The 17519-nt window shown below is 41.7% G+C and overlaps 1 long non-coding RNA gene across 2 annotated transcripts in view; it reads right to left on the bottom strand.

Moving 5' to 3' along the window:
* Positions 1 to 17519, bottom strand: part of LOC142848321 (uncharacterized) — a 236152-nt gene that overhangs the window by 15842 nt on the left and 202791 nt on the right. Inside the window, exon 3 of one of the 2 annotated variants that reach the window (XR_012910402.1) lies at positions 2377 to 2718. The exons of the other annotated variant lie outside the window; for it this stretch is intronic. This is a non-coding gene — a long non-coding RNA (uncharacterized LOC142848321). Of the gene's footprint in view, positions 1 to 2376; positions 2719 to 17519 lie in introns of those variants that run through there. 2 annotated transcript variants of the gene reach the window in all.

Here is a 17519-nt window from a genome sequence, read left to right as displayed (position 1 = left end):
GAGTCCATGCAGCTGCGAACTCATTAGGGTTTGCTGCTCTCATCACCCAGTCACTTCCCAGTGAGGTCTACAATGGAGTCTAAGCATTCAACATAGGTACCTGGGGAGGACGCTTCATGTACGATTTAAAACAGGCGACAGGATTTCTTATTTGAGAAAATATTATAAAATTGTTACGGTGACTGTACAATTTTGAATATGCTGAATATAAATCGCACAATTTAAATGGGTGAATTTTAAGGTAGGAAAATTATACCCTAATATAGTTGTAGAAATAACTGAAAGAAAATGGGTAAATTCTGTGGTTGGGTATCTAAATCCTTCCCACAGAAGGAGGGGAACAAGCACATCCATGTAGCTGGTAAGGAGGTGATTAGCAAGTTGATCATATTTGTAGTTGGCAGATGTGCCATGTTTTGTTAAACAGTGACCTACCTGGGTTTTGCCTATTCTTAGGACTAGATGGACAGGCTTTTGTTTCCTTACTTTATCACACTCTTGTCTGAGGGGAGTGCTGCTCTCCTGGGAGACTACCTCTGCCCAGTAAGAGAATAACACCCTGTTCTCACAAACAAGATTTAATAGCCCTGAGGCCTGGCTTTCTTGTCCACATGGGTTTCTATGTGCTAGAGATGCCTTCTTGGTCTTACACATGTATCTTCGGCAGTGCTGTAGAGGGACATTAGTAGGCTTGTACCTTTGAGTACTTGGTCTTACACATGTATCTTTGGCAGTACTGTAGAGGGACATTAATAGACTTGTACCTTTGAGTACGTGGTCTTACACATGTATCTTCGGCAATGCTGTAGAGGGACATTAGTAGGCTTGTACCTTTGAGTACTTGGTCTTACACATGTATCTTTGGCAGTACTGTAGAGGGACATTAATAGACTTGTACCTTTGAGTACGTGGTCTTACACATGTATCTTCGGCAGTGCTGTAGAGGGACATTAGTAGGCTTGTACCTTTGAGTACTTGGTCTTACACATGTATCTTTGGCAGTGCTGTAGAGGGACATTAGTAGGCTTGTACCTTTGAGTACTTGGTCTTACACATGTATCTTCGGCAGTGCTGTAGAGGCACATTAGTAGGCTTGTACTTTTGAGGTTGTGTGTAACATTTCAGATGTGAATATAAATCTTAGAGTAAGAAAACGCAGATATATTACTAAAAAAATGATTAAGAGCTGCTAACCCTGCTTAAAAAGTGAAAAAGACTAGATATAAAACTAAAAAACTCTGCAGCATTGTCTCTCAACTTCCTATGCTGCTTGGCAACCCTTTAATACTCTTCCTCATGCAGTAGTGAACCCCCAACAATAAAATCATTTTCATTGCTACTTCATAACTGTATTTTTTCAGATGGTCTTATGCAACCTCTATGAATGCATCATTTTTTTAAAAGTCATTTAGCCTATATTTATTTTTTATTTTTTTTAAATTTATTTATTTATTAAAGATTTCTGCCTCCTCCCCGCCACCACCTCCCATTTCCCTCCCCCTCCCCCAATCAAGTCCCCCTTCCTCTTCAGCCCGAAGAGCAATCAGGGTTCCCTGACCTGTGGGAAGTCCAAGGACCACCCACTTCCATCCAGGTCTAGTAAGGTGAGCATCCAAACTGCCTAGGCTCCCACAAAACCAGTACGTGCAGTAGGATCAAAAACCCATTGCCATTGTTCCTGAGTTCTCAGTATTCCCCATTGTCCACTATGTTCAGCAAGTCCAGTTTTATCCCATGCTTTTTCAGACCCGGGCCAGCTGGCCTTGGTGAGTTCCCGATAGAACATCTCCATTGTCTCAGTGTGTGGGTGCACCCCTCGCAGTCCTGAGTTCCTTGCTCGTGCTCTCTCTCCTTCTGCTCCTGATTTGGACCTTGAGATTTTTGTCCGGTGCTCCAATGTGGGTCTCTGTCTCTGTCTCCTTTCATCGCCTGATGAAGGTTAATTGAATGCGTCATTTTGACACCCCAAAGGAGTCAAGACCCAAAGGTTGAGAAACACTGCTCTAGAGATTGTGTAGGGTCAGTGAGAGAAGGAACAAATGATGCTATGGTGAATGTATTAGTTATTTTTATATTGCTGTGATTAAAAACACGATTGTCATGGATTTGCTGTGGGTCCCCGGCAGGTCCCTAAACGAAGGTGGCTGGTCTCCAGCCATGTGGAGGCTGGCTGGTCCCTGGCAAGCGGTGTGGGCAGGCAGCAGGTGGGAGACACAGATGCTGCGAGTCTCTGGGACTGCTGGGGACCCAAAAGCAGCCAGTCCCAGAGACCATGCGGCAGGGAAGGTGGTTGGTCCCTAGTGGCGACAAATGGATAGGCGGTGGGTGGGAGGCACAGAGATAGACACACCATACAGAATAAAATTGGAAATGTATTAGATGGGTTATGGAGGGGAAGGAAAGGGGGTGAAAAAGTGGGAGAGAGAAAAAGAAAGAGAGAGGGGGAGAGGCTGCCTCTCTGAGAGAGGAGACAGGAAGAAAGAGAGTGGGTCTGAGGCTGCAAGCAGGAAGGGAGTGGGCGTGGCGTGTCTCTTAAGGAGGCAGAACATTACAACTATGACCAAGGCAACTTCTAGAAGGAAGATTTTATTTGAACTTCCAGTTCCAGAGGGATAAGACACCATCGCCATCATGATAGGGAAGTGTGGCAGCTGGTACACATGGTGGCCAAGCTGGAAGTCGAGAGGTGAGAGAGAGTCCACATCTGAAACCACAAGTCTGAAACAGAGAGTGAATTAGGAATGGGTCATGGTTTTTAAAACCTCAAATGCAGTGACATACTTCCCCAAGGAAGGCCAGTGCTCCTTAACCTATCCAAATGGTCCTGCCAGGTAGGGAACCAAGTGTTAAAAGATCTGAGCCTAAGGGGGCATGGTGCATTCTCATTCCAACCACCACAGTGAGTAACAAAGAAAGAGACCAGCTGGAGCCTACATGAAGCTGCTATAAGGTTTCAAGATGACCCAGTATCTAGATCATAGAAGGGAAAATGAAAAGACTTGAGATAATTAAACAGTCCTACCTAGAAGCCAAGCATCAGAAGACATGACTCACTAAGAGATATTTTTGTCAGAAAGTAGGCATTCATTTCCTTAGAGGGGATTTATCTGTTCTGAATGCCGTATGGATTTAGATCTGTGACTTTAAGAAGTCACATTTCTTTGTCCCCAAACCATCAAAATGCCAAGGTTACTGATCTCTGTAAGCTACTGAGTAAGCCAGGCATAGCCTACAATCCTCCCCCAGGTCTGCGCTACCCAAACTGTTTCCTGACTCATCCCAGCCATTCTGAGTGAGCTCGGTGGGTGAGTGGGTGGTGACAATGAGTGGAGAATTTTTAAATTCTCAGTATCATGCTTTCTGAGGCATTCACCAAGGCAAACAGGAAGCTGTATACTTCATCAGTTAGTGTCTCCAGCTTACACATGCGTGCCTTCTCTCATCCAGGAAGGATTTGCTCACGGCATTGTGAGATGTGAAAAAAGTCAAGGATGAGTTGCCTGAAATATAATCGTTTCTTCCAGTTCCTCATCCCTGGTGACACGATTCTCTGCTTCTACCTGCGCATTACTTTACAAGAACACAAATGTGAGGAGGAGGAAAATGAGTTACTTCCATGACCGTATTTGGAATTATTCTTTACAAGCGAAGAGATACTCTTTGTGCTAAGAACCTAGATTCCTAGTGAAAAATCTAATACTTGCTATCAAATTTTGTTTTCTTTCAACTCAGAATATTGGAAAGATTCTGTAGATGATTGCCATAATAACTAACATTTATCAAATACTCTTTAGTAAGTGCTTTACATATATCAACTCATTTAGTTCACATCATCTGTTCTTTAGAATAAATGCTATCCTTCCTATAAGCAGTTTATAGATGACAGTTTCAGCCATGCTAGTTATTCATGTTAATTATTACCTATTCCATAAATGTTGTGAAAATCTGTAAAGATGGGAATTATTATTACTATAAATATTCCATTATCTACTCAATAAATACCAATATTCTCTCTTTATAGACAAGAAAGTGAAACTCAGAATTTTATTCATTGTCCCAGTGTGATAGTATTAATTGTCAATTTGACAGGATCTAAATCACTTAAGACATAAGTCTCCAGATACATTTGTGGTGGCTTATTTTCAGTAGGCAAGCTTTGGGGCATTCCTGTGTGAGGTTACCTTTATCACATTAGTTGAAGTAGGAAGATCCACCCTAAAGAATAGTGACACAACCCTTCAGGCTTGGGTCCTGAACAGAATGAAAAGGAAGAAGCTGGCTGACCAGGAACACTCATCTTATACTTTCTGACTGTGAATAGGAGATGAGCAGCTGCCCCAGACTCCTGCCCCAACTTCCACACAATGGATAGCAACCTAGGACTGCCCCAGATTCCTGTCCCAACTTCTGCGTGATAGATAGTAACTTAGAGCTGTTAACCACAATCAACCATTTCTACTTTAAATTGATCTAAACAGAATATCACAGCAATGATCAGAAACTAAGAGAACTGGTACCAAGAAAGGGGGTCATGGCCATGATAAACCCAGTCATGTTGTTCTTAGGTCTTTGGATGTATCGTTGGCTGGAATGTGGAAGAATTTTGAACTCTGGGTCAGAGAAGCTCTAAAAGTTGGGGACAGAGCTGAAGAGGCCATTCTGGCAGAAGACAAGACTGATGTGGTAAATGTAGCTAGTGGAAGCCCAGCTCACACAGTTTCAGAAGGGGGCAGGGACTCTAACAGGAATTGGGATAGGGGCTCTTGTGTGAGACTTTGGCCAATAGTCTTTCTTCATTCTACCCATGTCCTGAGAGAAATTAAGAATAACAGAGTAATCTGTTTGGTAGAAGAAATTTCAACACATGATCAGTGGTGTGGTCCCTTTTACTGAGTTATCCAGGTCTATACTGAAATAAAAGCCAAAAACTGGACAGAAAGTTACAAAAAGCATGCAGTTTGTAGAGGAGGAAAAGGTCCTAAGCAAGTTAAAGTGCTACAAAGGTGTGTTCTGATAGACAGATTGTAACTTTGAGTAGCAAACATTCCACCTTTAAGGGTCTTAAGGGAAGACAGCTCTCTCAGGCTCCAATTTGTTAAAATACACATTTGTTTGAAAGGAAACGGCTTGACCAGGGAATGCAGCTGAGGGAAACTCACTTTCTTCAACAGCAGCTGCCTAGGAAAGTATTCTCCTGGGATTGTAACACGGGTGGTGGTCTAAGGGGTCCAGGCCACGTGTGACACAGTCAGTAGAACTTGGTAATGCTGTCCATATGGCACCTTTTCAAAAAAACGGACACAGACCGTGCAAGATCGAGGGAGTCAGGGAGTCTTGCACATCCATTTTGAAGATCATTCAAGGCTAGGCAATGTGCGGAGGCAGCAGAGTCCTTGGAAGGAGATCTGGAGAGGCCACTGTGTGAGGTTGTGAAGGTGAGGCCCACACTGAATTGGAGACCCAAGTGGAGACTACAGAACCACAGGACACGTGCGGAGGAAAGCTGTCTACATGGAGAGGAGATACATTAAGAGACTGTCTATGCAACAATCTGCAAAACTGGGAAGTTGGGGCCACCCAGTGCCTCTGGAATCCACGTGAGTCCGTCATAAGTCCCAGGTATTAAACATTTTCCTTGATGGGTCTTGGTCATGGTTTGGTCAGACCATTCCTCACTATGCTCTAATTCTTCCCTTTTTGAGTAGGAATGTTTACTTTATGCTATTATATGTTGGAAGAATGTAAATCATTAAAAATTTTTTTTTAGCAGCACATGGTTATGATATTGACTTGAGTCTATCTCAGATGAGACAAGGTTTCTCTGTATAATAGTCCTGGTTGTCCTGGAATTCTCTCTGTAGGCCAGACTGGCCTTGAATTCACATCTGCCTCCTGAGTGCTGAGTTTAAAGGCATGCACCTCCACTTCCAGCTTCAGATGAGATTTGGACTTTAGAATTTCAGAGTGTGTCAGTAACCCTTTAAAGAATCAAATATACAGTTACTGTTAAAATCAATGAGCCGTGACGCTTTGAAAAGCCTACTCTCATGATCTTGTGTGTTTGTCTCACTTTCTTCTAAATGCTTTTCTTTTCTTAACTCTTGTGTCTAAGCTTATGCTAAAATATTATTAAACTCCATCTCTGCTCCATAAACCTGCTAGTCCTCAAATTCCTTTCTGCATCAATCAAAGCTCTAAATCATGCTTTGGCTTGAATTGTGATCCCTAAAAGTGTAAGAGAAATCCTTGTGTTTCTGTGGGTGATGAGGGTAGCTTTGCCTTCTTCCCCTGTACTGTAAATGCTGACAGAATCACCCAGGACACATGCCTCCAAATTATTTAGATATGATAGTCACTGGGTATGCTTTATCTTGATAATGTTAATTAAGGTGGTAAAACCCACCTTAATTTTTGTTTAGAGTAAGATGACAACATTCCCTGGCCTTGGTTCCTGGACTGTAGAAAGGAAGATGCTAGCCAAACATAGCATTCATCTCCCTCTGCTCCCTGGCCGTGAATGCAAGGTTCCTGCCTCAAGTTTCTACTGCTATAATTCCCATATGGTAGAGAAGACCCTGGGACCACGAGCCACAATAGACCATTTCTTCCTAAGTTGCTTCTGTCACAAGGAGACAGTAACTAAGATATCCAATGCCACGCAGATGCAGTTTGAGCAAGAAGGTAGCTGCTTTAGGCCAGCAAGATGGTTTGATGGGTCAAAGGTCTTATCACCAAGCCTGATGCTTGAGTTTAATCCCTAGGACCCACATGGTGGAAGGAAAGAACAAATTCCTGCAAACAGCCCTCTGACGTTCACATGCAAGCTGTGGAACACACGTCAGCCCCTTCCCCTCCACACACACAAATGAATGCTCTGTAACTTTGAAAAAGAAGACAGCGGAGATACTCTGAGTCCACAATTTTGCTCTTCATTAGCTGAAAACTATCATCCTTTACTGTTCTTTGCATGAAATTCCAGAGGCTCAAAATAATCCATACACTCATGATGGTTATATTATTCTCTGGCTGAATGGGGAAGGAGTTTGATATGTAATCTAAGGTGGGTTCTTGGGTATTTGAAGACTTAGAACAGAGTTTGGAACATGTAGAAGGCTATGTTCATGGGATAACTGAATTGAGAGAAAAGCTACATTTGCTCAGAATTTTCAATTTGATTTATAACTATACAAATAAATATAAAAATGCAGATAGTACAAAGTCCTCTGTTGCCTACTGGAGTCCAGAGCCACAAGCCCTGCAGAGCTGTGCTGGGAGCTCACGGTAAAGATGGCAATGAGAGATGCAGGCTTTTAGGTTTCTCCCTTGGGATAGCCCACAACCCGTCAGCCCCTCCTTTGAGCACTGTTGACTTTTGGCATTCTTCCTATTTATTGTTCAGCGTCTCCTGAGAAAATATTCTCAGTTGGTAGCAAATTGTAGTGTTTGACAAAGCACTTCACATGAGCTGAAGTAGTTTGGCCTCTTCTGTACTTGGCTATTAGTTATTCTTAAAGCATGATTCATTCAAAGGCATTCCTGACTGTCCCAGAGGGGTCCAGCAGTTATCTGTGATGCAGTGTTGGTGCTGAGGAGTGAGGGTGGGAGGAGATGTTTCAATCAGGGATCCGTGTATCCTCCTCATTTATGCCTCACATCCTGTCATCTTCTAGCTCTGCATATCACATCCCTGCGTGAGTAGGAGGAGGATGGTTATCATTCCAACAAATTTTCCCTTCTATATTTTAATCTGCTGAGTGTCCCAATTATGTAAACTTTATCTTAGCATCTAAATCTGCTGTTAATAAACCTGCCAGACACATACGCATATATCAATCGTGATGGAAAAGGCCAATGTATCCAATTTACTCTGAGAGTTCTGTGAGGGTGATCGTGGCATTGAAGGGGCTGGGTGGATGCAGGATGTGAGCAGAAACCCCCTTTGGAGACTGAGGGCCCGGGGAAGTACATTCATGTGGACTGACATTAAATGTGGAGGAAAAGGTAAATAGTCTCCCTATGAGAAGATGAGGAAGCAAAGAAGGTTTGCTAAACAGAAGGCAGGTTGTCTCAAGTGGCTAAGGAACTTTTAATGGAACATGAAAGCAGAGGAAAGAATTCTCCTAAAATGAAGTTGCTGCTTAGAACAGACCTTTCAGCTGCATAGAACACAAGTTACAAACGCGAGAAAATGTGATTTCTTTAGGTACTATGAGCTCCCACTCTTTTGCAATACATTTTCCTGAAAGAAGTATTAACTTAGAATTTGATCTAACTTAATTGTACACAAACTTTTTTTGATCACAATGAATTGCTTGGTTTAGAAACTGAAGCTTTAAGATGCGTGGTTTGAATCCTCAAATTTGGAGGGAACTATTGTATCTGTATTAGTTAATTTTCTATTGCTGTGATAAGACACCATGACCAAGGCAACTTCTAGAAGAAAGAGTATCTGGTGTTTAAGGTTTCAGAAGGCTAGAGCCCATGATGATAGAACAGAGGTAGCAGGCACCAGGTGGCTGGAAGAGCAATAACTCACACCTTAAGTCACTAGCAGGAGGCAGAGAAACTAACTGGAAATGAATTAAGTCTTTTGAAGCCTCCCAGCGAGACATAGCTCCTTCAGCAATGCCATACCTCCTAATTCTCCCCAAACAGCCATCAACTGGGGACCAAGCACTTAAATGCCCAAGACTTATTTGGGGGGGGGTGTACCATGGGATTGGTATATGTCTTGGAGAGAAGAAAGAGGATTCCTATACCAGGCAGTAATGTAGTATTCCCCTCTGTATGCTATGAATATATTTTATTGCCATTGGTTAATAAAGAAGCTGCATTGGGCCTAAGGCAGGGCAGAATAAAACCAGGCAGGAAATTGAAACAGAGATATAGAGACAAAGTAGGCGGAGTCAAAGAGATGTCATGTAGCTACTGAAGGAGACAGACGCTGGAACACCAGAACCTTACCTGGTTGTCCACTGCCTCGTGGAGAAACACAGATTAATAGGAATGGGCTAATTCAAGATATAAGAGTTAGCTAGAAATATGCATAAGCTATTAGTTAAACAGTGTTGTAATTAATATAGTTTCTGTGTTATTGTTTGGGTGTTGGTGGCCGGTAAACGAATGAGCAGTCTCCTACTACAAGGTAGAACATCAGTTTGGAAGGTTGGTGACTGGAGGTCAGTTTACTGTCATTAGAAATCACAAAAAGTGTTCCCAAGCTTGAGAAGGCACTGTCAAGATCTTATTATATTGAGAGCATTGCTAAGCCCTCACCAGAGAAGCTGCTTCTTGCAGTAGATGGGAATTAACATAAAAACCCCAACTGGATAAGGTTGAGTGAGCAACTTTGAAGCACTAAGTCCTATATGGGATGTCTTCATTAGCCATGGCTCCCAAGGTTCAAAGGTAGATGTGGAAAAGGAATGGTTGTAGGAGCCTTAGGTGGTGGATGACTTCAAGGAAGCAGCATCTTCCAGACACAAAGGACTGATAAGACATATAAATTCACAGAGATTGAGACAACATGTACAAGCTCAAACCAAACAAAATCCAAGCACTAAGAAGGGGAAGTATGCTGTGGGAAAATGGTCTTTTATCCTGTCACTTGTATTATTTTTAATAAAACACTGATTGGCCTATTACCTTAGGCTTCTTATTAATTCTTATAACTTAATTAGCACATAATTCTTGTCTGTGTTAGCTACATAACTTGGTACCTTTTTTGGTGAGGCAGTCACATCTTGCTCCCTCTGTGTCCGGATGATGACTGAAGACTGACTCTTTCCTCTTCCCAGAATTCTGTTCTCATCACTCTGCTTCTATTCCTGCCTGGTTGCTTCACCTATACTTTCTGGCTGCTGGACAATCAGCGTTTTATTAAAACACAATTGACAGGGTACAAACCATTGTCCCACAGCAGAAGTAGACAAAAAGTACCACCTCTAACTAAAAAGCTATTTGTAATTGAGCTCTTCTGAAAAAGTGGAAATCAGATTTATCCAGGGAAGTTTCACTAGGTACATAAGCCATACTCTAGGGCAGACCTCATGTTCAGGAGTTCTTGCTCAACACAAAATGGACTCTATTCTGTGTTTATGTGTGTCTGTATGTATATATACATTTTTCTTTTGAGAGAGAGTAAAAGAGAAAGAGGTTGGGTGGGTAGAAACCTGGGTAAGATCTGGGAGGAGTTGGGGGAGGGGAAAGAATAAGATCAAAATATATTGTATAAGAATTTCAAATAAAATATTAGCATTTTACAATCAAAAGATTATGTCCATAATAAATTAATATGAAGTTAACATGAAGCGATTAACAAAATAAGTAGAAAAACTAAAATGAACATTATGGAAAAATATGTGGTTAGTATTATTTATTAAATTTTATTTCATTGTCTCCTCTTTTTTTTGAGACAGGATTTCTCTTCAACAAATGGTGTTAGCATAACTGGATATCAACATGTAGAAGAATGCAAATAGATCCCTATAGACGAAACTCAAGTAAAAATGGATCAACAGCCTCCACATAAATCTAGCCACACTGAATCTCATAGAAGAGAAAGTGGGAAGTACCTTGAATGCATTGGAACAGGAGACCATTTCCTGAATATAATACCAGTAGCACAGATACTGAGATTGACAATTAATAAATGGGATCTCCTGAAACTGAAAAGCTTCTGTAAGGCAAAAGGACACAGTCAACAAAACAAAACAGCAGCCTACAGAATGGGAAAAAAAATCTTCACTAACCCCACATCTGACAGAAGGCTGATCTTCAAAATGTACAAACAACTCAAGAAACTAGACATCAAAAAAACCAAGTAATCCAATTAAAAAATGGGGGTACAGATCTAAACAGAGAATTCTCAACAGAGGAATCTTAAATGGCCTAAAGGCACTGAAGGAATTGCTCAACATCCATAGCCATCAGGAAAATGCAAATTAAAACAACTCTCAGATACCATCTTTTACTTGTCAAAATGGCTAAGATCAAAAACACTAACGATAACTTATGCTGGAGGGGATGCTTGGTCAAGGGAACACTCCTCCATTGCTGGTGGGAGCACAAACTTGTACAGCCACTTTGGAAATCAGTATGGCAGTTTCTCAGAAAATTGGGAATCAACCCACCTCAAGACCTAGCAATATGACTCTTGGACATAAACCCAAAGGAGACACACTCATACCACAAGGACATTTGCTCAACTATGTTCATAGCAGCATTATTTGTATTAGCCAGAACCTGGAAACAACCTAGATGCCCCTCAACCAAAGAATGAATAAAGAAAATGTGGTATATTTACACAATGAAGTACTCAGTGGTAAAAACAAAACAAAACAAAAAAACCCCGACATCTTGAAATTTTCAGGCAAAAGGATAGAACTAGGAAAAAACCATCCTGAATGAGGTAACCCAGACTCAGAAAGACAAACAATATATATTCACTCATAAGTATATATTAGACCTAAAGCAAAGGATAACCTTTGCTTTATGAATATAGTTCATAATTCCAGAGAAGTCAGGAAACAAGGAGAATCCGAAGAGAAACATACATGGGAAGGGGAAATGGACAAGGTTTCCTGAGTAAATTGAGAGAGAGAGAGAGAGAGAGAGAGAGAGAGAGAGAGAGAGAGAGAGTCAGGGGTGGGTAGAGGGTGGAAAGAAAGTGGAGAGTGAGAAAGGAAAGGGAGAGGAGAACACGAGGGATCAGGAAGGTTGAGGGATAGCAAGGAAAGAGATATCTTGATAGTGGGAACCAGTAGGGGGTTAGTGAGAAACCTGACATTAGGGAAATTCCCAGAAATCCACCCAGAATGACAAGACTCCAGATAAGAAATAGTTGAGAGGGTGCCTTAGCTGCCCTTTCCCTGTAATCACATTGATGACTATCTTAGTTTTCATCCAGAACCTTCATCCAGTAACTGAAGGAAGCAGATGCAGAGATCCACAGCCAAGCACTGGGCTGAGCTTCTGGAGTCCAGTTGTGGAGAGGGAGGAGCAATAATATGAGCAAAGGGGTCAAGATCATGATGGGGAAACCCACAGAAACAGCTGACCTGAGCTAGTGGGAGCTCACTGACTCTGGACTGATAGAGGGGTGACCTGCATAGGACCTAACTAGGCCCTCTGAATGTGGGTAACAGTTGTGTGGCTTGGACAATTTTTGGGGCCACTGGCTATGGAACCAGTATTTATCCTTAGTGCATGACTGGCTTTTTGGAGCCCATTCCCTGTGGAGGGATACCTTGCTCAGCCTAGATACAAGGGAGGAGGGCCTTGGTCCTGCCTCAAGGGATGTGACAGACTTTGTTGGCTTCCTATGGGAGGCCTCACCCTCTTCCAGGAATAGATAGGAAGTTGGATGGGGAAAGGTAGAGGGACAAGGAGGGGGGGAGGAGAGAAAACTGGGATTGGTATGTAAAATAAAAACAGATTGTTTTAAAAAAGAAAAAATATGTGGTCAGTAATTTCTTAAATTTCATTCCACTATCTCTATTTTATTTTATTTTTTTTGAGACAGGGTTTCTCTGTGTAGCCCTGGTTGTCTTTGAGCTTAATCTGTAGATCAGGCTGGCCTTGGACTCAGAGCCACCTTTTTCTGCCCCCTAGTGCTGGAATTAAAGGCTAGCACCAGCATCACCCGCTTGTTCTTTTCTTCTTTCGGAGGTCTATTCTTTTACGGTTCTTGTGGGAACTGCTAACTGCTAGGGATAAGCAAATTCTAAAATCTTCACAAGTTTGAAAATGCTTTTTATTTTTCTCTCATTCGTTCACAACAGTGTCTCTGACTATAAACTGCAAGAGCTGTGACTGCTCTCCCTTCCTGCTGGAAGACAGCTTTAATTGAGCTGTTGTCTGTCTCCATTAGCCTCAGAGTGTCTAAGATATTTTTAGTCTAGTTTATTGTATTAATATGTCATAATGACACCAGGACCTATGGGAGGGCTCTATCTCCATTCATGCCTTTTGGCATTTGGAACCCATATCTAATCTACGTATGTTGGTCTTCATTTCTGTAAACGTCTCTTCTACTTCTATTAGTGTTCTTCCAAGCATTTTGGTGAAACTTCTTTCCAATATGTTGATTGTTTAAATTAGCTTCCATGTCTCTAAGCTGATCTATTGTTTTCTTTTTATATCTTGTGTCTTTCTCTGGTGTGTGTGTGTGTGTATGTGTGTTGGCCATTAAGTTTTAACCTTGTTAGATGCAGAGGGCAAGTATCACATCTCTTTAAGGACACGGCACCAGCCCCCTTAAGTCTTCAACTGAGGATTGGAGTTACAGTGCACTCATGGCATTGTGATTTCTAGTGTACCATGAAGGAATCATTCTACTTTCTTTTATGTTCTCCAGTCACACCTTTTGCTGCTTTCCTTAGTAAGTAGTCTTAAAATACAGGCATCTGAATCTAATAATATACAGAAATGTTAAAATTAAAGGGAGGAACAAATTATCCTATAAAAACCACTACAGTATTAGTATCAGGCAGGCTTACACAGCAGTGCCTCAAACTGATGAAGAGAAGCAGGTAGAGTCTGAAGTCAAAGGAAGACAAGGGACTTTCAGACAAAAGGCTGGGAACAGAGAGACCACAAAGGAATGTTGGCAAGGACATCGTCCCTAGATAATTGAGACAGATCAAATTATCCAGGGTTTCCTGCGGCTTTACGTGACATGTGCTGAAGCCTTCTGTACATTGCACATTTAAGTTCAGAGCGTAAGCCAGCAGATGTTACAGACTGAAGGGAGGCAGCTGGAGGAAGGAGGAGAGAGGGAGGCTATTTGGGTGCCGTGGTTTATTGATGTCTGTTGTCGCCAACATTGGGCTCTTGGTAAATCATACGTCTGCTTCACTATTTTCCAGATGGAATTCCAGGCAGAGGACATGGAAGTAAGAATGAGTAGGAACTGGTGAGCTGGCTACCGAAAAGGGAAAAGACTGACTTTGGAAAAATCCATTTTGGCTGAAGTGGTAGCCTTCCTACCTCTGGAAAATGTGGCATTGTGGCCAGACTGTGCCTTACTAATCTTAGTTGTGATAAGTACATAGTCCTCTGCCCATCCTCAAATGGGGAGTTACTTCCCTTTACTTGAAATTAACTTTGTATCATAGCATGGATGAGTTATTTAGGTCAGAAGAATTAAAGTCTGCCCTCACTGCCAACAATCCTGGTAAATGCCATTAATGACAATGTTCTAGCAGCAAAGCTTTCTTGACCCGTTGATACATGCCAGGCTATTCTATATACTTTGAATTTATGGGTACTATATAAATTCCTACAACAACCTTGGGTAAAATTCGCCTTCCCATTTTATAGTCAAAGAAATGAAACTTTTTCAAGATTGCAAAGTTTATACTATACTACAGGTCAGAGTGTGAGCCCAATCTGTCTGGCTCCAGAAAATTTTCCCTTTGCCTAATGTGTAATTTGGGTACATGCAGGTGTGGTCAAGATGACCCAGAACAGTGAAACACATTCCCATACAACAAAGCTTTATGTACTCAAATGGACTTGGGCGGCAGGAAGGAAGAAGTGACATTTGACTTAGAAAAAGTTGTGTTTAACACATTTGTCACACAGTCATGTGGCATTCCGGGTGTCACTTTTAATCCCTTTCATCTCAAATTTCATGAATCGAGGCAAAAATCCCGATTTTGGCTATAAGATTTTGGCAATATCAGATAAAACCAGGTTAGTTGAGAGTCTGGCAGGATATGTGGTCATCAGTAGTTGCAATGGCTGTTAACGTGGTGTAATGAGTTCTCAGCCTAGAGTAAGCCCATAGCATTGCTGTTGCTTCCAAAGGCAGCATATGAATTTTTCTACGTCACTGGGAAAGTGAAAACAGGAAGCATCCCAGCCGGGTAATAGAGGCCTGGAGTAATTGACTTAGGTCAGGGGCCACATTTCCCCAGGCCAACTGTGATAATTAAACTATGTTTGGAAAAGACCATAGAAGGCTAACGTGGTGATGACAAAGGGTACTGGTGAATGTCCATGACCTTTGGGTTGAGTTTGCCGCATTCCTTGTACTATCTCGCAGACTTCCAAAGAGACAAATAGCGGTTGAACTCATATGTCTTACTCTAAATGGAGCCAAGGTCCCACAGGAAAACTTTTCCCTTCAGAAAACTCAAGCGAACATTTCTGAGGTCTGGGCCACAAGTTTAAATTCAATTCGTATCAGGGTGACTTAATCTGCTCCTAATGACTCCTCAAACGCTGAAAAGGAAGACATAGGTTAGGTTGGGACAGTCCCAGGAGATGCATCAGTCTCAAATCACAGCCACAGCAGACACCCTCTGACCGGCTGGATGACTCTTCAGGAGACACATGGAAGACATAAGTCATCGAGCTTGCAATTCAGGGAAAAGAAGGTGAAAACACATGTTTAAAGGAAATATCCCAAGAACATTCATTTGCCATTTAAAAGTTGTAAGATTATCAAATAACAAAACAAAATAAAACAAATCAAAAAACAAACCAAAACCAAAACACATGTTCTGTATCTGTTGACTTCAGGACTCCCAGTAAGATAAATTCAGGATACTAGATTTCTTGATATCCACAATGTAACTGTTAAAAAAAAAATCTCTCTTCTACCTAGTGATTTATAGGTTTAACCTCAATTTCTGATATTCTTGGGCTAATTTCTTCATAATTTGTTATTGTCCCCTAACTTTGTAAATCTAAGATTTCTATATTTTGAATAGTTTTGGCTGGGCACGTGCAAATTTTTATAGCTGTCAAACTCAGAATTATTGTTTTATTGTGACTATATCATATCCACTATTTATTCTTATTAAAATGTTCTGCTTGATGCAAATTCTGTCTGATACCAATCCTGTATGTCACCTTGCTTTGAACTGTTGTTTTAGAGAATACGTTTGGTCCTCCCTTTAATTTGAACATTTCTGTATACTTAAGATATACTTAAGATTTAGGTGCATATCTAGGTGTGAGATTCCGCAATCCCCCGCCCCCCTGTTTTGCATTCTACATCTACTGAAATTGCCATTGTTCTGGAGTTTATTTGTGGAGTATACTTTTGTAATTATATTTATGTACAGAAAACTAAGCAGTGTATATTTAAACAAGTTTAATGGTGAGTTCTTTGGCCTTTGCCTTTTCCAGCTTGGCAATGTGAGGCACAGATCTAGGGCCCAGGACATCACCTCCTCAGTGGCAGTGGGTCTTATATCTGTCATCGTAATTGATCCTAATAGCTTCCATCAGTTTAGCCAGAGCACCCTTATCTTCCAAGTTATTCTGTGTTAAGGCAACAGTGATGCATATGTTCCTGAGGACCAGTCGTCCCAGCTTGGCCTTTCTTTTGATGTAGTAGGGGACTCTCACCTTTCAATACAAGGCAGGTGGGAGGACCACCAGCTCAATGGGGTTTACATCGTGGGCAATCACCACTAGCTCAGCCTTCTTGTTTTCCACCAAGGTGGTGCTGTATTGATCCTGATCAAGGACAGATTGTCTTTTAGTTGGGACATCCCCTTTGCCAGTAGCTTTCTCCTTCGCATGGGCCAGGAGCCTTTACTTCTCCTACTTTGTTTTTGGTCTGTAGCTGTGGGCAAGCTCAAGTATCTGAGTATCTGTTTGCTAGTCCAGGGCCAGGGTGAACTGACTAATGGCTACAGGTACTTTGAGTCACTTACGGAGAAAGGCCTGTGCCACTGTAGCCTGATGCAGCAGAACTGTCTGAAGAAGTAAGTGAGATTTCTTTAAAGCTAGATGTCTTGCCCATTGCTGAAGTTCTTAGGCCTTTTATCAAACAATGGATTCACCACCCTTTTGGCCTCTTGTTTCTTCATAATGGCTGGGTCCAGAGCCACCTTCTTTACCTTGGCATTTTTGTCCTTTGGGCATCTTGCTTGACTGAAGCTGTTATGGAGGCTTTTTGTTTTGTTTTGTTTTGTTTTTTGTAGTCATTTCTAGAAGAGATGGTGACTTCCTGGTATTCTGGCTTTTACAATCTTTTTTCACCTGTTCCAAAATATTCCCTGAGCTTTAGATGCAGGAGTTGCCCTGCAGACACATCCATTGTGGCTGGGCTCACCTTCCAATGCGGAGCTCCACATTGTGTCCAGTGTGATTTTCTGCGAAGGGCTCCAGTTTCTGTAAAGAGAGGCTTCTGATGAGAAATAGTTCCATTTATCTTTGAGTAGAAAGATAAGATTTAGAGTGTAGCTAGGAATTAGGCGGACCTAGCAAAGTGTCAGTAATAGAATCTCTTCTAAGTTTCAAGACCTTCCTAGCCAAACAAAGTTGTCTAGATTTCTAGTACTAGGCATGGTTTCCTTCTTGTTGAGTAGACTTTACGTCCACTTGGACATATGTTGGTTGCTGCCAACATGCGAGTGTCACTTAATGTCCCTTTACACGGTTGTGCTGTGCTGATCATTTTCGTGCTTCACAGGAGCCGTAGGACTATGACTTGCATCACTCTCTTGGCAGTTTTCATAGAATTCCCCAGGAGCTAGACTGTGAGAAAGCTTTCAAGT

Source organism: Microtus pennsylvanicus, chromosome 4 (assembly GCF_037038515.1).
Source record: "Microtus pennsylvanicus isolate mMicPen1 chromosome 4, mMicPen1.hap1, whole genome shotgun sequence".
NCBI lineage: Eukaryota > Metazoa > Chordata > Mammalia > Rodentia > Cricetidae > Microtus > Microtus pennsylvanicus.
The sequence above is the reverse complement of the archived record's forward strand: the minus strand, read 5'-3'. Positions and strand labels throughout refer to the sequence as shown.